The sequence below is a fragment of the Strix uralensis genome, chromosome 2, assembly GCF_047716275.1.
Source record: "Strix uralensis isolate ZFMK-TIS-50842 chromosome 2, bStrUra1, whole genome shotgun sequence".
Lineage (NCBI taxonomy): Eukaryota > Metazoa > Chordata > Aves > Strigiformes > Strigidae > Strix > Strix uralensis.
The window spans coordinates 106,095,975-106,119,273 of record NC_133973.1 but is presented as its reverse complement, the minus strand read 5'-3'; the positions used below and the strand labels follow the sequence as shown (position 1 = coordinate 106,119,273).

Below are 23,299 nucleotides of genomic sequence, written 5' to 3'. Positions count from 1 at the left end.
TAATGACTTTATTGCAGATCAACAGAAGAAAATGCTTAACAGAGTAAAACTAAGCCTATCTGGCATGCAACTTGATCAATCTGGAAAAAATAACTCCAAACCAGATGTCAATTGACTTTTTACTCACAAAACACATGGTGTTGCCTAAGAGATGTAAAAAGAAAGTATATCACATATAAAGACAGTATGAATAAAATGTTTTATAGAAGTAAATTATGCATTTAGGTGAAATGCGACTGTTTCGAACCCACTTACAAACATTTCATAACATTAAACAAAGACAGGATTTCATATCTATCACATCCATGTGTTGCATAAAATCAGTGACTAATTTAGATTGGAAAGAACCTCTGGAGTCACCTGGTCCAACCTCCAGCTTAAAGCAAGGCCAACTACATCATATTGTACAGGGTCCTGAGCTAAAGCATTTTGAGCATCTCCAAGGAGAGAGAGGTATCGTAGCATTGCTGGGCTACCTGCTCCAATGACTGTCTGCCCTCACAGCCACTGGAATTTCTCCTTACAACTTGTGTTCATGTGCCTCTTGACCCCTCACTGTAAACCTCTGTGAGAAGAGGGTGCCTGCCTCTTTGTATCCCAACATTAAGTAGATGTGGACAGCAGTAAGATCCCACACCACAGTCTTCCCTTGTGAAGCCTGTAGAAACCACACTCTCCCACCTTCTCCTCATACATAATGGACTTAAGCTCACCAGCCATCCTCATGGATGGACTTAAGCTCACCATCCCTCAAGACTCACTCCAGCAGTATTTCTCTTACACTAATCAAAATCAACACAGTAGTCAAGAAGCAACCTAAGTGCCAAATACAAACACTTTCCTCAACTAACCCAAAATACCCTTGTCTCTGGGCACAGAGACAAAGCCTTAAAATATTGGAACAACAGCATGAAACAATATATACAGTGGTCAAACCCAAGTAAACTTACAGGCTACAAACACGTTGCCTCTGAAGGATGGGAAAAAAAAGATCTATTAAAGATAGATTTTTTTTTTTACTTTTTTGAAGTTTTATTTATTCAATTATCATGACAACGTAACAGATTCAAAAGTTTGTGAAAATTTTTTAAGTCCTGAAAATTTGTTAAACAGATGGGCACTGAGGTTACTGATTTTAATCAATGACAAAAGAGTTGAAGATCTGGGCCTAGGTGCTTTAGCAGACCAAGTTCTACTTTCAGTGATTTCAAAGCTTAAGATTACTAAAAAAGGATATATGGTGCTTTGATAAAAAAGTCTGCCTACAGGTATAAGCAATTACAATATAAATTGCTGTCCAAAGAGGCTTTCAAATCACAGTAATCTGTCTTTAACTTGGCATGTATGAACACTTTGCATATTAAGGCACAGGGGAAGAGAAACCCCAGTGGATTACTTCAGTAATTCATTCCCAAACTACAACATCAAAAGAAGGACACAAACGCTGTGTGGTTAATTAAAAGGTTCTCAAATCAGTTTGCTATAAAAGCATTTATGAAGGAGCAAAGTGGACTAAACCATTTTAAAAGAGCCAGAGCCATGTCCCGGATTTTACATTCTTGAAAAACTTGGGTATAAAATAACCACAGGAAGAGAGACCTTCACTATCCACTAACAACTTGAAATAGAGTACCTGAGAGGACAACACACTTAACATGCTAACAAATAAGGTCTCACAACAGAACTGCAAATGAAGATGTTACTCCTAACTGCAGCTAGAAAACTGTCGAGTGTGGTTCAATTACCACAGCTATAACTGGCTTCAGACAGGTAAAATTACAAAATAACCTTCTTCCCCTGTACATAATGCTTTAGACAGAGTTAAATTGTTAGATATACACAAGTAACTATTAAGCATGCACCAAAAATGTACAATCTGGTATATTTAAAACAAAATAATCACTTAAGCACAGAAGGCTAAACAAGACACAATATTAATAGTCTTATAAATTGATAATATAATAACTTAATGTTCCACGCAGACAAAATTATACTAAGGTTAGTATCAACGAGAGGGTACCCATATGGCCCTTAGCAAATGGCCTGGATGATCACACTTGAAAAACCAGAAACATAAGGGTAAAACAGTGTGCGACTGGAACACCCAAAACTGAGAGAGTGTTCTGTCAAAAAAACTGGTAACGCTAAAAAGACAACTCTGAAAAGGATTGAACAGTAACTGGGAAATCACAAAGAGACTTTTGAAACAAAGGAAGAGTCAGCTTGAAAAGAAAGACAAACATTCATGCTTCATTTATAATGGAGGAAGGAACCTCATAATGGCAACAGAGCAATCACCAAAGCCTGACCGAACAATGGAGAAACCACCCAACCAGTGTCGCGACCTCCTCCATGCCTTGGGAAGCAGCCTCCTCAGCGGGTGCCAGGCGCAGCCCCACTCCAACCAGCACAGTGGCAGTTGGGGGGGATCCATGGCTCGGGTGGGCTATGCGACTTGCTGGGGGGGAACTTTACCCCTGGCCTGCAGATTAGCAGATTGTAGGGAGCGGCCCTGGTATAAAAACTGGAACACCCATATCTCCAGGAAGAGGTGTGTGCAATTAGGTGAACTCACAGTCCTGGAAGAGCAAGCATTGCTTGTAACCCACACTGTCTATGGAGCTTGTGTGCCAATAACTGTGTGAGGGAAGAGGAGGATTAGAACTTTTCATGATTAGTTATGAAAAGTGTTTAGCTATTTGTAGATGTTTCATACACTTCTTAATGGTCCAACGTTCTGGTTTATCAGTTCTATTCCTGATATCAGTCCTAAGCATCCTAAGCATCAGTTCCCTGATTGCCAATTACTTCATATTAATACATCAATAAATTGCTTCTTGTGGATTAAACGACATGATCTGAGTAGTTCTTCCCCGATACTCAACAATATGAGTCTTTGAATATATCAATCTTTACATTCATTTCTAATGTTCCTTAGCAGCTATGCACAGATATTACAGAACAAACATGCTTTTTTGTAGGAAAAAAAATAAACAAAAACATTTCCTTGGAGAAGATTCATTATTCAGCTGCGTCCATTTAACTCAAAAAAAATACATCTTTTAACAAGACTTAGACTGAGGAATACGAAAGAGGCATTCAGTACCTTTATGAACTTGCCAAATTCCTTCACCTCTGATCAAATTCAAATTCAAAGTCGGCCTCTCCATCAGTTAAGTCTTTTAAAATCTTATGCTAGCCTGCTTTCAGAGTTGACATTATATCCAGCAGAATCAGAAATCCCACACATATGCACATTAATTAAAAACAGATCTAAAAGAAAGGCAAAAATATATTAAAAATTACTAGACAACAGCCATGTAACTTTGCTTCACACTGCAGAATAACAGCTCAGAGACAGAAATGAAGACACAGGCAAGGTTAACAATATTGTATTTTAAATTAGTTCCAAGCTGGTTTTACAGCCTCAAGTTTCCAGGTTTGTTTGTCACTGCTGAGTAAGGTAGAAAAATTTTTACCTCTAGGGAAACTAAACACAAGGTCAGCCACAGAGATCCAGGTCTTGCCTCAGCAAGTTTACCTCAGCAAAACAAAAATACCTTGTCCTCACTGTTTTGCCAGCACTACCCACGCGCAGTTACCATGGTTAAAAAAATCCAAACCCTTGCCACTCCCACTACTATTTTTCTCTTTTAATTGTGAAAACAAAGCCTCAGTCTGGCCAGATGCCTTCAGGTCTCCTGAATCAAAATGTCTCTCCTCTGAAGAATTACTTCATTACACACATAATATCAGAAGAGAATTAAGCATGAAAAAATTTCAATTATGTAGAAAAATGATATATGATCCTTAACATCACCTTTACCCAACTATCACCTCATAAATGGAAACTTCACAACGCAAGCAAGGCAGACTGTTGCACAACCCACACCTCCTAGATCACACAAGGCTTTGTTTCTCACAGTCACCTGCCTCAGAAGTGTCTGGCAGGAACACAGAGTTCAAATTAATAACAAAAGTATATGCAAAAAACCCATCGTGACTCACACACAGCAACAAATCCTCATCTAAAGAAGGAGTTGGTAGGTGACCATGCTACTACAAGAAGTCATCAATATTCTCTACACTTTGTACTGTGTGGTCCATCTTGCAAACAAAACTAAAGCAGCAGAAGAATAAATAAGCCCAGGTTCACTACTGGCTTTGTTTCTTTTGGTTCAAGTACAATGCCCAACCTCACCTCATATCCCATCAAGGCAGTTTCTTCGATACATACAATTTTTTCTAATCTCAGAGTCAAAAGCCATACTCCATTAACAAGAAGCTCTCTAATAATTTCTCTGATGCAAAAATTTTAAATGCATGAGACCTGAGTAACAGTCAAACTCCCTTCTCAATTCCCTCTTAGTACTTCTAACATTACAATCCTACAAGCTCAGCTGTTTCAAAATCCTTTCAGAAAAGGCTATACCTGAATTTCTAACGTGAAGACTGAAGGGCAGGTGGATGAAATCATTCAAGTCAAAAGTAAGGAGGTATTTCCAAGTTTTACATTAGATTGGTTAAACTAAAGAAACAAAAAGAAAGTGAGCAGCCACTGTAAGCTACTAACAGTTTACGAATGTGGATTTTGAAATAATTACTAGAGTGAGCAATTAGTTGAGAGAAAACACAGAAAGTAGTTGACAACATATAACCACTTTGCAAAACTGCAAGAACCACATAAAATCTAGATGTATAATCCATTAAAATATATATGCAGTATTTCATGTTTTACAGTTGGGGTATGACTTGCACACCTAACAATCTTGACTTTTTCCTTCAACTCCTTCCAACTAGTGTAACCGGCTCCCTACAAACTTTGTCTGAACTTAAACCAAACAGCCTCTGCCAGTGCTAGTTAAAAAAACCCCATTCCTTCATGCTCAAACGTAGTTGTACAACAAACTTACTTAAGGCTTTGGAATTCTAGGATTTGTGCGAGGTAAAAGAAGTTGTTGATGAAAGTCATGATTTAGTTCTTTTGTGTTTGACCTCATTGCAAGTATAAGATTCTCATTTCCTGAGGAATGTAATTAAGTGGTGGAATTCTTATACCACAACAGAATGACTAGAGTTAACAGAACTATAAACAAAACTAAATAAATTATTTTTTAAAAAATTTATAGTACTGCAAAGATTCACAAGCATTTTTGGAACTATGTTAAAAATAGCTGCATACCAAATACTAAATAGGAATCAAATTCAGTAGTGACTTCCCTTTTCAGTCCCCGAAGTTAAGAGACAAATTGCTCTTGCCAGTTGCAGAAGATACAGTATCCTGGAGTTTCCATAGGGAAAAAGTAAACACTGAAAAGCAGAAACAAAAACCCTAAGATTTACTGTACAAGGAGCTCTTAACAATCATTATACATTGCAAAAGTCCCGCAGACTGAGACTTTTAGACTTTTATTACTGTTATGAACAAACTTCTTTAAAATTAGTTTCTTAAAAATCTGAGATGATCTGTAGCTATTCTGAAAACTATTTTTTGCAATTCCTTAGAAATTCTGTGTTTAATCTCCCCATTAGAGAGAAAAATCACAAAGAAGCTGGCATGCCATAGAAACGTACTATTTACATAGCACAAAATGATGAAGCCAGTAGTTTCTAAGTGCCCTATGGGCTGTGGATGGTGGGTTTTTTCTTTATTTCCAATGAAAAAGTGGTTACGCCTTCGTTTTGATCAAATTAAAGTATACTTCTAAAATTCTGGGGCATACAAAAAAAACCCAAACTATATTCTAGCAAAATAAAATTTAGATTTTTGTGCCAGTAAATTCTGACTCTGAAATTTTGCTAAGTAAAAAAGATAACAATATGACTCTTCCAAAAACATGGGGAATATTACACAGAGGATCACTGTGGCAGCAAAACCAGAGTCACTCATTCATCAGAATTTTAAGTATTTTCAGAGTACAACTGAACAAGCTACAATACTTGCACAAAATTGATTTTTAAGATGTCAGTAGGGTCACTTCTTTTATTACTGATCGTCTTTGATAACAATTCAGTAACGAAAATATGTTTAAGACATTAAATGTATAATGTAGGCAATAAAATGCAATATATGCAACATACCCATGGGAACACCAATGGGAAAAGAATTCCCTAATTCTTGATATTTTGCAAGTATCTCTGCAAACATAATATTAAGTCACTTAGGTAAGTAAAACCATCAATCACACTCCCCTAGTTACACTAACAGGCTTGCTTCTCTATACTAGTTCATACTCACTACATCCATAATTGAGCTGCATTAAGCTGTTCAGTAATCTTATAATACAAGCAACATACTTAACTCAGAGGATACACAAATTTTACATCCCATGTTCACTTTCTATGGACTCCTAAATTTTCTTCCATCTGATAAAACTTCAGACTTTACACTTCAGAAACAGGTGCTTTTTTTGTCTTCTGTTTTACAATTATGAAAAATTTTGGAAGATTTGACAGGGCTTTAAGGCAATGCTGGTATTGCAATAATGTGGATTTCCAAAAAATTCAAATAAAAACTGACAGCACATTAAAAAAATAACCTATTATTTTCAAACATGTTTGCTCACAAACACACAAGCATAATTTGAGTTTCCCTATTTACCCATAGTACATGATGGTAGCATTCATTTCTCCATCTCAAAATGGGACATTGATGGTAGAAAACTTAAGTTTTGGAAAACTTCCAGCCTTTATGTTTCAAGTGGCATAACATAATGAATAAAAACAATGTCTTCCTTTGAAGCAACAGCACATGTCATGCTTCTGATGTGCCTACATTATTTTATTTTTGTTAGCTGCAATTCCAACAAATGACTGAAAATCAAGATTACTCAATATCTGGAAAAGGATGACCAAAGGAACACCTTAGTCTTAACATCTACTGTTCTGAAATCACCGAAGAACATGCAGAACATGTAAAAGTATTATGAAAAAGTAATTTTATTATGAACTACTATAATTAATTTCCTTTAAGCAAATTCGTGAGTTGGAGTCTCAACTCATTTTTAAGCTAAGGGGTGGAATATTTTGTATATTTCCTTGTTTACACTAAATCTACAAATGCCCCACAACTGCAGCTCAGAAAAACTGGGATGCCATAGGGAGAAGCTAAGAACACAAACACATGCAGCACAACAACATGCACAATGGAACTAATAGTGGTCTTTGAACTGGATTCAGAAAAGACCCTTCCAGTGCTCTTGCAGGAGATTATGGTATTAAGAGAGACAATCTGTTGATCAGACTGGAAAGTAAAACCCTTCCCTCTAAAAAGTCCAGGATCAAAAAAAATTAATATAGAATTAGAACAGCTAGTTACCACACATTTTCTCACAGGCTGCAGATTTAGTGATCTGTCTTGCCCTTTAAATACTATCTACTCAAAGCATCCATCCAAAAGCTATATTTAGGTTTCTTTGATAAGAAATATTATTATTAGATATGTAACAGCCCTGTAGTAAATAATGGTTTAAAGCAAATGATCAAATACAAGTTTGTGTAACATGCTTAACATTGCTTTTTTACAGTTGTTTATTAATAATATTTCTGTTGTTAATAAAATAGTTTAATACTTTAACAACAGCCGCTTCATTCAAAGCATACCATATTCAAGACAGTTCAGGTAGGTGCAATTATCACAAACCAAGGGTTGGATTTATGTTCCCATATGATTTCCCTTCTATGAATCTGCAATTCTTTTTAGCAAAAATAGCTTAGATACAGTTACAATAGCACAGTCATTATTTCAACCCTTCTAAAAGCTTGTCCTTTGACATTATCAAGAAAGTCAGTAACTACTATAGATTGAATACTACATGACCTTTACTGTTCTTTTCTAAACAGAAGATCCATCAATCCATAAAATGTTTACACACTTGTCCAAGCAGCACACATATGTGCAGTAAAAACTAGAAGAGGATCTGCTCATCTTTTTCTAATTTTCCTAAACAAAATTTGTATTTTAAACTTATCAAGAAGAGGAAAAGAGTCCCAGAAATATGTTCCTTCATCTGATGTGGATTCATCTCACCTGGCTGAGCTGAAAACTTAACACTGTCTTTGGAATAAACCAGTTGCAGTTTACTGTTATGGAATGAAGACTAAGAACTACTTTATACCCAGGAAATGCTTCAAAAAGGGTGGCCAGTACTAGTCAGAAATGAGATCAAACTTTGGGCTTATGTACCTGCTAGAAGATGAGAAATTCCAGAGGGAAAAACCTAAGGCAAGGCTGAAATTCATGAACTACACGCTCATGAAGTGAAGCTCATGAAGTGCAGTGTAACTGCATGAACTACAGGAAGGCTAAACTGCAGTTTCAGGTAAAAGCATGCTCGGATGAGTGCATCCTTCAGGAAGAGAAAAGGATCAGCTAGAATCAGTCTTTTGCTGTCAGTGCCATCAACTAACACAGCTGTGTGAGAACCCTGTCAAAAGTCAAGTTCATTTTTGTTAAGAGGTTTTAACTAAATACAGCAACAAGTGTCAGCTTGACTTAAATTTTCTTTTTTCCTCATTGTATTTTGGGCCCTCTTTTTTTTCAGCCAGCTGCCTGGATAGCAGTCACTTCCAGGGTAACTGAACCACCACAGTTTGTCGTCCATCATCTGTTTCCTAACATAAGGATTATGTTTCAGGTCCCTATAAAAACTGCTGCATCAACTGCTTTATTGCTGATCCTATGGCTTATATAGTGGTCTTTTTAAGACCAAAGATTTTGTATCTTTTAGTAGTAGTAAATTTTCACACTCTTTATAAAGCAAGTTAAAAGAAAGTGATTGAACTTCTCAACTTCAAGTGGTGCAGCTGCCACATAACAGAAATATTTTAACAACTGTAGAAATGGTAGGCTCATGATCCCCACAGCTTTTTTTTTTTTTTTTAATCTGCAGTCACACACACAGTCTTTCAAATCATTACTAGCACTGAGTAACACATCCTTTCCTTCATCCTGCAGGAATCAGGACAGTATGCAATAGAAGCCTAGGTAAATGATCATGGTTATTGTTGGTAAAATGTACCCAAATAATGAAGTTACATCTCATACAGAACTGTAGGAACACTGATACTTTCAACCAACTTGATTCTAACACCAAGATTTTTATTGCCTTTTTTTTTCTTTTTTCTTTTCACAAATCTCTTAAAATTGCTTCAAGACTACAGAAGGATCCTTCCATAGATACGAAATAGAACACAACCATCCATCAAGAGCAGTTCAAACAAGTCCTTTGAAAATCTTTGTTTCGAGCTGCAAGTGGCGAATTACTGTAAAATATGTCATCCCTGTTAGAAGGGCTTGTCTTATATCAGCAAGGTGCAAGGAAGAGATGATGTATCTTAGCAGTCAGATACGTCTACAATGTTTATAGATCACATTTACTCTCTCTGTCAAATCCATAACAAACGATGTTTTCTGTCTTAACTAGAGCTGGTAAAACTCATGTTTTGCAATAGTATTTGGCAAAGTTGTATCACTTTGTTAAAGAGCATCTAAAACCAGAGGAAGCAACCTTGTGCCATGCATACTATCCAGTCACAGTATACAACAAAAATACTACTTAATGAATCTGGAGATGACAACTGAGTTAACCTCTCTTCATTAGTGCATGATAATCCAACACTCAGTCAAGTCAACAAAGAGAAAGTAAACAGTAAAATGGAGCAGAAGAGCACTTCATTTTCAGCTAGAGAAGGAGAGGGTGACTAAGAACTAAGTATTCTAAGAATTCAGAACCAGCTTTCTAAGAATACTGGTTTGCATAAAGCTGGTAGAAAACAAACTGTCCAAACATCTGAGATAAAAATCATGTTATAGAAGCTCTCTACTTCAGCCACTGTGTTTATTAACAAAACTAATCATGACCATAGATCTACCAGGTAAGTTTTGTTAAAATAAAACCAGGACATAACAAGCAGCAATGCCTCATGAAATTCATACTACACTACTTATAATCACATCCAGTAGTTTGAAGGCAGGCTTTTCTCACACGAAGAATTTCTCCTGTTTTCAGAACTGTTCACAATGGAATAAATATAAGAATATGAAATGATCACTGTTATTTCCTCTTCAGACAAAACTGATTTTCAGAGTTGCCCCTGAAGAATCCAACTATAAAACCATGAAAACCATAAAAAAAACTCATATTCAATTACATCTTGCAGATTTTCTTTCCCCGACATACATGGTCTCTGCATAGCAGGTTAGTCCCTTTGGATGGCTGAGTTCATCAGTTGGCCTCCTTATGGTAAAGGGACAACTGAACTGGGATTGCAAGGATACACATACGTGACAGAAAACTTGTTTTCTGCGGTTTTCATCTGAAAACAAGTTTTATATTAACCGCACTGCTGGAAACAGTTTGGAAATAAGGGCTAGAAAGGGGAGTAACCCTAAAAAACACTTACCTACTTACGCTTTCACATTTACCAGTGTTTGTTTTAAAGCAGTTTTGCAGTAGTTTCTCATATGCTCTTGCCTAAAAAACACTCAACCTCTCTCCCCGTCATTAGCACTTTCTATTTGTTTCTATTAAGTAATTTTATGGCAGTAACAGAGGAGTAATAAAAAAAACCAACTTGGAATACTTAGCTGTTGTGCTAAAAGATACAGTGTACACTTAAATCAGTAACATGTTTATTCATGCTTATGGAGAGAAAGTTGTCAGGACTCTGCAGCATTAAAATCTGAAAGTGAAAGCACCCTAACATTCAGAAGTGATAATCACCCAAAGGGCATATCAAATTCCAACAGAGTTCAGGGTGTTAACCATTTTTTGAAATCCAGGCCTCCAACACGGAAAATTTTGTTCTGTGCTGTTGGGTACAATCCTGATACAGAAAACTAGTCTTGAGTGCAGCATCAAACACTGCAAAGTATCCCTCACAGATAACTAACAACCGCAGAAGCAAAAAGCTCACTTCTTAGAGGTGGCCAAATATGGTACACTGAGGGACTCATGGATTCCCTCCTCTTCTAGCCTGGTCAATAAGAGCTGCTGCTCCCTAACACCTTTCCAAGTAGCAAGGTGGAGCAGTAATTCCAAAGGGACAGAAACACTCATTTATGGCTCATCACAAACACAGAGATGAATAAAAGGGGACAGTAGTGCACTGAACACCCACAGACAGCATGGATAGGTCCATCGTGTTCCTAAGGATCAATGCTCAGATAAAGAAGCCTTCACTACTGTCTCTAATAGCTACCTCCCAGAACTTCAGTCCCTCTACTGCCTATCTCTCAGACCTCATCCTGCTTGCTGGCTAGCCCAGCTTGAAGTCTGCTAGCAGATATCACACACATCCTACAAAGACATTCACAGGACATTAAAAAAAAAAAAGTGTTCACTAGGATAGGATAAGCTGTGGTGATCAAACAGGGCTTTGCCAGGCAAATGTACTAACCAGCTGCCTGCTTGAATGCAACTGGACCCTTTTATCCCTTCCTTCTCTCCTTTTTCCCCATACTTGTTCCTCCCCATTTCACTTCGATCCTTCTCGTCTCCACCTCTAGTCCTTGCCTTAAACATCCCCTAACAGATCTGTACAACCCCAAAATTCTTTTGTTCAGCCCCCAATTCCACCCCTTCAGCACTCCTATAGTCTTTATTCAACAGCTCCCCCTCCTCAATTTGCCTGGCATTCCAGAGAGTTTCTTCCAGTGAATCACCTCAGCAGGTTTTGCGACAGGGATAATGGCTTCATCAGTCACCTTTGCTGGTTTTAGGAGCAGCCAAGTCAGATTAAGTTGGCTCAGTTCTCCACGTTGTCATTATTCCTCTGGTCATTATCTGTCTATCTAAATAGTCATTAGCCAGATATCCTTACACATATGATCTCAAAAAGCAACAAGCTTTTGAGACAGCTTAGTTATTAGTACGCCAACATTTTAGCATTTTTATTGCATTATTTAGTTCTGGTTTTTATTTAAAAGCATTTAAGCATGATTAAATAAATACATTCTCAGTATACTGTAGTCATTAAAAAATAAAAATTAAGAGGTGCAAAGAAAAACTTTAATGGCAGCTTAATGTAGCTGCAAATTATACCAAACTGTTAAAACAGCTGGTGGTGAGGGGCAATGCTCACCTCCATGCTCACAAATGCTTTCCTACTATAATACAACCCATCTTTCCCCCATTCCTAGTTCCAACCTTTCTTCCATCTTCCCTATTCATTCCAGCACTTGTTCTTGCATCTTGCTGACACATTTTCATGAGTCCTGAGATACCAGTGTATTCTCCTTTATCACACTTGCTCTTACCATGCTTCTACCACATAGAAATTACTGTTACATCTACTTTACAAGACAGAGATTGGAGACACAGCAAACTGTCTTTAGTTTTTCAAAGATGCCACACATTATTTGCTTCAAGTGCAAGGGGAATTGTATTATTCATATTTAATAAGTAACACAAGCCAGCAAAGCCAGACTAATGGGGAAAGCTAGATCTGCCTGTCTTACCCCAGATATATGTTCTAAGATGACATTTTCCTAAGGGAAAATTATCAGGCAGAGAGGCTGTAAAAGGATTCAGAGGAGGAAAGAAATGCACAGTAATACTGCTGAAAGTGGCAGGGAAGGGGTGAAAAAGACAAGAGAATCTCCCTGTCTTTACCACACACAAACACTTTTTCAAACACCAGGCTAGGAAGCCAGCTTTTGCCTGAAGAATCCAAGACATTTTAAGTTTATTTTTGTTTTTGCAGCAGACTGAAGAGTTACGTTGCCCAGCATTTACTAAATGTAAACATTAAGATTCAGAAAATATGCCTACATTGGCAAAATTCAGATTCCTAGTTTGTACTAGGGCAGGTGGATTAACAACAATAACAGTGTAGACCATAAACTAGTGCCAATATAGATACTTTTGCTATGTCTAATGATATACAAAGTTAGGGAATAAACAGCAATATCCTTGCTTAGCTTTCACTATTAGTTCCAACAGAGAATTTTCACCCAATTTTTAAATAAAGCCAAAAAGTTAAGGCAATTATATTTTATTAGCTATTCCTTTCAGAATTAAAAAGCGATTTGCATTGCTTTATATATATAAGCAAATGCTAGACAATAATTTAGTCAAAATGCTTTTTTCTCTGCTTTTCTGGTGTGCTCTTAAATAGCAAGTACATTCAATAATAAAAAAGGCTCAGTTCTCCTGAGAATTTAGATATCACAGAGAATAATCACATATCCAAAAAATGGGTTTATTTTAGCCTTGGCTATCAACATCATCCAGAAACAGTTTCTATACTGTGGTTAGTCTATTCATTATGGCCAGCCACAGGATACTAATTTGCTATGTTATTTGAAGGTTTCGTTGTCTTTTTTAATGTACATCTTTTATTTACTTTTTTCTTTCCCCAGTGGTCCCATCTTCATTCACATTCATTTCAGAAAATTCCACAAGGAAACCACAAGCACTGCCAGTCAGGGACCTCAGCATAACCCTTAAGAACCTTCCTTCTTTCCTACCTTTCTTTTATTGAAAACCTTGCAAACTAAGCATCTCAACTATCAAGGCACAGAAGAAGTCCTGATAACTCACAATCAAAAAAAAAGCAAGAAAGAAAAGAATTTTAAACTTGTTTCCAGTTCTCAAATACAAATTCCATCTGAAATATTTCCAAACGTACTGTAAAAACATACTCTATTTCTAAATTAACAGTAATTCTGAACTTTAATATAGAGCAAATATTTTAATCAAGTATCTTTTTTGAGAGTCTAGAATATTTGTATAAAGAGTAGAAAAATTACCCAGACAGATAAAGCTGTTACATTAACAATCCAGTGGTCCAAGACACTCCTTTCTTTCTACAGTCAAATTAAATAATTTTCACTATAAATAAAATATCTCTAGTACAGAAACGAATTAACCTTTTAGGTGAGTATCTACTCTGTTCAATATGCTTCAGTTATTATCACCAGCCATAAAATGTCTTGTACAGTTTTGAAATCAAGCATATTCATCTAAGCTTTGCCACCTCAAAAATAAAGGTATTTTAAAAAATACCACTGTTCACTACTAAATTTATGGAACATTAATGACAAATTCCCTGGTGACAACAGGATGAATGGATTTTTAAAACCACTTCAAAACTTAAATTAACTGAGGACATGCCAGGGATATTTTAATATGCTTAGATTACAGAAAGTCAAACTAATAGTAAAATGGCTTACCATTTTGTTTAACCATGAGAGGATCCTGTAGGATATTACTCCAGACAAACACCCTAACACATATTCTGAGTTTTGTCCGAAGTGATAAAATAAAATGAAATTAATGATCTGAAGACACATTTAAACAGTGTAAGATTTATAACAACTGGTTGCTTTTACACATGTGCAGATAATTTGAGTGGACAAGACTCCATGACAGAAAAAACCCCCAAACGTATAACATTTAATCACACTAATAAAAATGCTTATGAGCTGTGGAAAGAAAATATTCAGAATTACCAAAGAAAAATATGTTGCTCTTTTCTTAAAAACAATAGGGCCTCACCGTGTAAGAGGAAACTGCTTCCAATGCTAGCCACAACTCAGTAATCCTTCTCACAGTCCTGGATAGCAAGTTTCTTAAGTTTCTTCTAACACAGAAAAGTCAGACCAATCTGTTTCATTCACTTATCTCCACTTTGAAAACATAATGTATTTACCCCTATTAAAAAAACATCCGTGGTTAAATTAATCTGGTTACATTATGCCTCTCAAGTTCCTCCTGCTCTTCTCACAAAAGCCATGTGCTTCCCTCAAGCTTGCTTACTGCTATATAAACAATTCTGAGAAAATTACTGCTGAAATTATCATCTCCCATTATTAGGAATAATAATAATAAACAACAGGTGACATGAGTTCTGAGGTTAATGAAAAGTTCTCTCAACTCTCAAGTCCAGCTAAGATACAACTGTAATCTCTGAATTCTCAACATACACAGAAGTCAGCTATATTTAATGATTCTTAGCTATTAATTAGGAACTTAAAGAAAGCAGTAACATTCTAGCAGGGGCGAACACTAACACTAGTATTCCAGATAAAATTCATATAACTTCATCATTTATCCATGAATTACATTCAGTTATTGGTAGGGTAACAGACTGCAAAAACAGTCACCGCAGCAAGAGATGTTCCAGATTTTTTAAAGCTGACACTACCAGGGGCTTGAGGCAACCACCACTGCAGAGACAATCATTCTCAGAACCGATCTTTCAGAGGAATGCTCTTTTTGTGAGAGAGACTTCTTTCATCAGTTACAAAAAATAGGTAGCTTTGTGTTGTGTTCCTCATCCGTGGACCACAGTGAGCCCAAATCACCACCTCTCACCTGTAAATTGACAGATGTCTCTCACTTCTAGAAATTATTTGCTTGCTTACTACCTTTCTCTTGCACATGCTTTCCACAAGCTTATCTCATTGCAAGTTCAGCTGCAATTCTGCAAGAAGCAAGCTTTGCAAAACCCTACAACAATAATTGCCCTTGTACAGTAAGAAGGGAAAACAACAATTCTAGATGAGTACAGAGAAGCACTCCTACTCAGCTGCTTTAAACCAAATGTAAGAAATAAAGGTGTATACAGTCAAGGTGCTCAAAGTTTTTCAGCCCCTCTAAAGAGAGCACAAATTTTCTGAACAAAGTTTACATTTTAAGTAGCAGTCTGCAGAGCTCCTATCAAGTCTAACTCTTCTTTAAAAACCAAAAGTTGACATCTACCATTTGCTCATGTAACTTCCATAAAAACTTCATTCTTCTACAACTCTGCAAGACTGAGAAACATGAAAAAATCTTTTCTTAAACAAAAAATGTCATTCTAGAATCTCTGGATTAGGCAGTCTAGCTCTCCTTTGGAAAACTGCTTAGCACTCAGAGTTTGGTTTTGTTTCTGGCTATTGCTTGTATTTTTAGTAGTCATAAAGGAAAGGATGTTCTTTCAGGAAATCCTCAGGTTTCATGTCAAGGATCTGTAAACAGTTTGATTGGAATAGCGTTTATGTAATTAGTATTTTTCACTTTGGAAACTGCTGTTACAGAGAAACTGTCCAAAGCAAAAAAATCATGCAAGATCTCTTTCACCTCCAATTTAAACAGATTCAAAACACACAAAAAGTCTCTCTGACACAGAAGGTTCAGCCACACAAGTTCAGAGGGAAAGGTTTTCCATGCCTTTGTTTCAGTAAGAATTTATAAGGAATACCCGAGTGAACTTTTCCACACCCTTGAATGCTACATATCCAGTAAGATTGTTTAATGTTTTGCCTACTTTAATCTACACCAAAGGCTTTCATTTCAAGTTGCATAGCCCACATACATCTTGATTTTATACAAAGCCACGGGGGTACCCTAGCTATTGCAGTGGTCCCCATTCCTGCAGCTCCAAAACATCAAGACTGTCTAAAAAGACTTTAAGCATATACAGCCATCATAGTGAGGGACACACCTGTATCAGCTTTTATTACCCTGATTTTCAGTAACCATTGTTATACTTTGTTAAAAGATATTTAAAAAACAGAGATTGAAAGTTACACAGCTAAGGGACAGCCCCAGAAAGGCAGAATTTTTCTCTGATATATCCTGTCACAAATATATGATCCAGTTTTAAAACACTGTAGTGATGGTGAAAAGGATGTCACATACTTAAGTGACATTTTCTCCTGCTTTAAAACACAACAGTGAATTCAGGCTCATGCTTCTTGCTTACTGAAATGAAAACAGCGCTGTACTACTGAAGACTGAATGTCACTTTTTTTAAATAAAATTAATCACTTCAAAGTGAACGGGTAACAGAGTGAGCAAAATCAAAGTCTCTTCACAGTGGGCAATTTCCCACGTCAAGACATTCACCTATACCTGAACTTCTATATTACAAGTGTTGGGTATCTATGCAAGACACTGTTTACACTCAATTCCTGCAGAAGACTCGCTTTTTTAAATAAATGTTAATATAGAAGTGGATCCATCAAATACTTTATATCTGTAATTACAAATATTTTCCATTTTCCATATTCAGATACCTTAAAAAACATGGATACTGAAACATCAAAACCAGTATGCCATATTAGGGGAAACTATCAGGTCAGATGAGACAACCTGAGGAAAAAGAAGCTATTGCAGCCCCATGCCCCCAGGTCCAACCATCAGCCAGGTGGAAAATGTACTCCCAGTAGGCAGATGCACATATATGCATCACATATGCATATATACACAACTGGCCACGCAGATAATGATGACATACACACAGAACACGCACACAACCACAGGCAGAACTAACAGCCTCGTCCTGCTCCCATTCTGACTAAACAGGATGGAAATCTGCTAGTGAGAATATTTATACACACACACACAGATATGCATGATGTGGATCCCTCCAGCAGCAGAGTTCAGACACGCAGTCTCCCCAGTTGCTGCTATCTGGACATAAGAGGCCCTGAGGCTGCATGCATGCACACACACACACAGCTGGCCAGGACTCCCCTGGTCCCCCAACAGCCAACCCCACTGTGGTCTCATCCTCAGACACCCTCAGAGAGGTGCACACACACACACAGGTCTCATCCCTAAAGACACCCACACCCTACAGTCTCTTCAGCAGCTGGCCAGGACTTTCTTGATCCTTCAACAGCCAGCTGCTCCCGTGGACTTGCCCGTAAGAGACACACACACACCTGCTTCCCCAGCTCCCTCACCACTTCACCTACTCACTAGCTAGTCTGGGTTGATCTTTGCCAGCACTCATACACCTGCACACCCCACACTCGCTCCAGGCACTGGCACCACAGACTCATAGGCCTCTGAACCCTGGTCCCACTCCAGTGACCAGCACCTTGTTTCAATCGCTCCAGCCTCTCCAGTCACTGGCACTGTAGACCCTGTAACCTGCAATCCCACTCCGCTTGCTGGCAGTCCATTCTCTCCCTTTGCTGGCACCACAGACAGACAGGCCCTCCAACTCAAGGTCCAACTCCAGTTGCTGGCACTCAGATCCACACACACCCCCCCATGTGCACAGAATAAGGAGTCTCTCCCCCAGGAAATGAGTTAAGAAGGAATTTAATAAGATAAAACAGACTGGACTGTTCAGGGGCAAGGCACGATCGACAAGCATACTGACCAGCAAATTATTTACAAGTGACTGGCCTTTCTTATCCCCTAAATACCCCTATCTTCCCATACATGTTCATCCCCAAACCACTTAAATCACTCCCTTTCCCGATCTTTGGTTCATCTCCAAAGCATGCCATAATAAGGAGGTTGCAGAGAGCTGGGGATGAGTTTCTTTAATGAAGTAACAAGCGATAGGACAAGAGGGAATGGCCTCAAGTTGCACCAGGGAAGGTTTAGACTGGATATTAAGAAGTATTTCTTTACAGAACAGGTAGTTAGGTGTTGGAATGGGCTGCCCAGGGCAGTGGTGGAGTCCCCATCCCTGGAGGCATTTAAGAATTGGGTTGACATAGCACTGAGGGAGATGGTGTAGTTGAGAACGGTCAGTGTTAGGTTAATAGTTGGACTAGATGATCTTCAAGGTCTTTTCCAACCTAGATGATTCTGTGAAATCCTGTGCAATCCCAAAATGCTCTTCTCCTGCAGCCCCCAGAGCACCCCATACCCCAAGGCAGGACCCCTCTCAGTCTAAAAGGTGTTCCAGCCTTCACTCATCCTGATGGGTCTCACACCTGGGCTGAGGCTTACTTGGAGAGCATCTCTTCCACCAAATACTTCATCTGTGTTCCTTGCCTGCCTTTGTGCCTCTGTGCTCCTCTGGGCTTGTGGAGATGAGCCTCTGATGGGCTGATGGCTCCTGTGATAGCCCTGTAGTAGCTGGAGCAGGAGGCACAGCTATGCTAAAAGGAGATGTCAATTAAAATGTTCTTGCAACATATCAACTAACTTGTAACACAGATTACTACATAGCATCAAACCAAAAATTCAGCCCTCCAAAATTACAGGAATTATGTTTTTAAAAGCAACAGCTGTGCTCCAAATATTACCCTTGAAAAGGTGATTATTAGAGTTTAATTTTGCATTATAATTTTGCTAGTGTAAATTAACTTCTTGCCTATGCCCAATTTACTAACAAAAATTTTTAAAAAATCTAAGTCACTGATGTATCTAATATAGTATTTTGGGAATCATATTAAATAATCAAATGTTAATTTATCTTACCCTGTCAACTTAACTTTCAAAACAAGGTCAGCCTTATTTAAAGTCTTTCGAACTGGAAAAACCTGATTTTATTACCTCTTTATGAAATCACATACAAGGAGAGAAAGTCATGCCAAACAGTACTAGTCATTAAAACAAAATTTGGACAATGGCCAAATGTAAGCCACTTAAGTGCAACTCTGAAAGCATTAGATCCAGTCATCTTTCAAATTGCAATATATGATCAGAATTATTCTAGGCATTCAAAGCAATGACAGAGATAATTTCTTGTTTCAGCAGAATAGGAAGTGATTTTTTTTTGTATGCTTATCATGATACTTTGAACATAGCATTTTTCATAGATATCTCCTTGCCATCACCACTTACCATTCTATAATGCACAGCAGAGAGCACATCAACTTTTAGAGGCAACAAAACTTGAAAATACACTCCAAAAAGGACAGTCAGTCTATGAGATCAGAACAAGTCAAAAATAAAATCCCTTTAAATTTGTAACAGTAAGGTGACTGGGGCCCCAGTAACAACTATTTTGCTTTCAAGATCCACTCTTGCAAATTGTGCTGATTGCCAATGTATACGTAGACAAATCTCTTTTGACTGATACAGTTCTATTCAAATGAAAGATCAGTAACTGCATAACTAACTCAACTTTCACTGGTAATTTCATCCATTACACCTGCCTCAGGGTTTAATGCTTAAAAAAACAAAAAAATCCACCAAAAAAAAGCCTACAGTAAAAACTGCCTGTTAGACCTGAAATTTAATGGATGACAAAACCGCTTCAGCTTCTAAGCAGTTTTTCTATAGGATTCATAGATCTAACCCTTGAATAAGGGTTTAACACATCTTGCTTCAAGTAACATAGTGACACTAATCCGCTGACATCTAAGAGCAAGAATTAGTGGCTGCAGACTGATTTTTAAGGAATGCAATTATGATACAAAAATGGCCCAGAGGAGGCACAAAATTTTTTTCATTAGTGTTTATATGTATTAAAAACACTCTTCTGTATTAAATCCACTTAAAATACTGTCTTTTAAGTATTCCTCATCACACAGAGGAACAGAATGCAATCAAGTATCTGAAATACAAAGACATTTCCTTTGCCTAAGGAAGGCAAAATATTATGATAATATCAAAAAGGAATCAGAAAGCAGATAACAAGACAGTCATAAATATCTCAGCCCTTACGTTTAAGATGGCTCACTCCTCTCAGACCCTAAGCAAGCTTGGAAGTAATGATACAGACAGCATTAAAACTTACATGGAAATATCTACAGAAATCAAAGTCATGAGTGAAAAGCAAAACATATTTTTTCTTGCTAGACTGTAGCCAGACATACTTAGAAAAACAATTGCACAAGGATGCAAACAAAATAAAAAAAAATTAGGTTCGAATTTTCAGGTGCTCATACTCTGCTGGTATTTACTTTTTCTGTAACAGAATAGGGATTTTAAATCAGTAGTCAGCTGCATACTTTACATAACATTACTATATGACATACATAACTAGATAACAAAATAGCTAATGCTACATTTCTACCTAAGCAAATAAAAGTGTGACCATGCAGAAACTACTGTAAAAATAACATAATTTCATAAGTATGTATTCTGAGTAGCAACCAAGTTCAAAATGAAATATATACACAACTTCTTTAAATAAATTCTGTGTAAATCACAAACTTAGTTCTTAAAAGTGATCCTGAAAAGCTCCCATGACAACACTAGAACAACCTCTAATTTTCAAATCATGGACATAAAAACGTGCCTTTTTTCTCCCAGCTACAAGAAAATCCAAATTTTAAGTCCATATACCTGAAGTGTGTGTATGTGCACATACAGTTCTCTCACATGTCTATGCACACGTGCTTGCACACCCCTGCAAATGAAAGAATACAATGAACAATGACTGAAGCAGTTCTTTGTTCAAGTACATCCTTGTTTGAGAAACTGCTTTATACAAAACTCTGGTAAGCAGTAATTTCAATAGTCAGTATAATCTGAAATATTTTGCCTGCATATAATTATGAACCTAAAAACAAATGTGTTTTTATGTGAATAGTTACCCCAGGGAATAGTCTTAAGGAAATACATTCTCATGGCTTAACTGTGGCTTTATCTGGCAAATAAGTACCCTACCACCCCTACAAAGGCTTAGAGAGACCTAATTTTGAGATACAGAGAGAGAGATATATACACACACACACACAAATCAAACAAGGATAAAAAGTAACAGTGATCTATAAATAAAATTTTCCTCAAAGTCTTACAAGCAAATATGAAGCATATATATTGGGCGGATAATCTCACCAAAACAAGGAATACTGATCTGGCAACCTTCAGAAATTTTGACTCAACTAGCCCTTGCAAAGTAAACTTTCACTATAAAAAAAAAAACCAAGCACAAACAGGACAAAATCAGCATTCTGGGAAATACAATTACACAATTACTTTTGCCATTTGCTAAAAGTAAGTAATATTGTAAATCATTGGTCAGAGAGATATTGGGGCTATGGTATTCCGTGTAAGCCTATTTGTATTTATTTTGTTAACTTGAATTAGTTCATTTTCAATTTTCAGATTTATCTCATTCACTTGAAGCAAGATACCAGGTAGGCAATTAGAGATCATTTGGCTCTCTCCATACAAAAAAGGTACATAAAAATAGTAAAAGATTTTTCCATAAATTAATAGATTCAGTCACAAGTAAGAAGGTATTTAAGTGTGCAGGTCAATGTCTTTCTGTTAGGTGCTGAAAGTTACTGTTTGGTATTAAAAACTGTTTTTTCAAGTTTCACTTCAAAGAAACATAGGCCATCAAAAACAAAATTGATGAAAACAAGGTAATCATACACTCATTTTCATAAACTTTCCTTTATTAAATAACCATTCTGAATTACAGATCCACTTTCTTGCACAACTAAAGAAAGCAAAGTTCTCAGAGAACCCCCTTTTCAAGGGATTATACCTCAGAATTTGTTTTTCTGAAAAAAAACAAGGTGGGCTCAATCTCTGTTCCCTTCTTTTTTCCTCAGTGTCAGAGGGAGGCCAGTATTTGCCCCAAGACTCAACTCTTCTGTGAATTAACTAGTTTTTTTACTGTAAAACGGAGGTTGTCAAAGCAAGAGAGGGGAGGAACAAACTTCCAACAGGTATCCTAAAATGTAGCTTTGCCATCTTACTCTCACATACCATACAGATGTATTCATTGTGCAATTCCAAGCTAACTACTAAAACACTGCAAAACAATAGATTCATACTATGTAACTTACAAATTTTGCTCCAAATTAGTAAACTGCAGTAAAAATGCCTAAAGTTGTATCTGCAGTTCAGCGTTTACATAGTAGTTTTATGAGAGACCAAGAGCCAAAGCTCCTTTTTAAAAAAAAGCTGTCTAAAAAACTACCTCTTACCACAGTGGAAATCCAATGGAAAGTCCCTGAAAACACTACAGATGATGCAGTCAAATGATATTATTTAAACACTGACTTCCTCCCATTAATTTACTGCCAGGTACACCGACAAACATTTTAAATGAAAATTAAGGAAGATAGAGCAATACCCCAAGGAAAATACTTACATGCTACCAAACTATATAAAAATGCAGTATAGTAGGATATAAACTGAATGACTATCGTCACTATACTTCCTTTTTCTTTAAAACTTACAACTTACTATATTTATGAGGACACTACAAGACACAGTTAAAGGAGATTTAGTCATACCCATGTTCAAAACTACTTAATGAAGCTAAGATAGTAAAACCATAACTCTATTTGCTACTATTTTGCCAGTGGCCTAACATACCACATTCCTTCTTTCTAATCCCTTAGCCATAAAGGCTAACAGAATGCACAAAAAATTTGCATTTGGAGGGCTAATATTATTTAAACATTATTTAGAAATTCATCACCTCCCAACATACCTGCTGCCTGTTCCATTCCTCATCAACTTCTTCAGTTTTAACATGAAGGTTCTCACTAGTTGAAATTTACCATTCAGAAAGTTTATAGCCCTTGATAGGTGTAATGGGAATAAATTAAAAAAATAGAAATATCATTAAATGTTGCATTAATATTTTATGAGGTAGAAAACATATTGGTAATCACATATGAGAATGGAAAATTCAATTAATGGAAGAG

General features: G+C 37.0%; 1 protein-coding gene across 8 annotated transcripts in view; it reads right to left on the bottom strand.

Annotated features, from left to right (window-relative positions):
* LRCH1 (leucine rich repeats and calponin homology domain containing 1) overlaps positions 1–23,299 on the bottom strand; it is a 135,458-nt gene that overhangs the window by 92,677 nt on the left and 19,482 nt on the right. Inside the window, exon 1 of one of the 8 annotated variants that reach the window (XR_012627656.1) lies at positions 20,973–21,023. The exons of 6 other annotated variants lie outside the window; for them this stretch is intronic. The gene's annotated coding sequence lies outside the window, so the exon portion shown is untranslated. Of the gene's footprint in view, positions 1–10,404; positions 10,478–20,972; positions 21,024–23,299 lie in introns of those variants that run through there. One more of the 8 variants, XR_012627655.1, reaches the window with a different exon arrangement.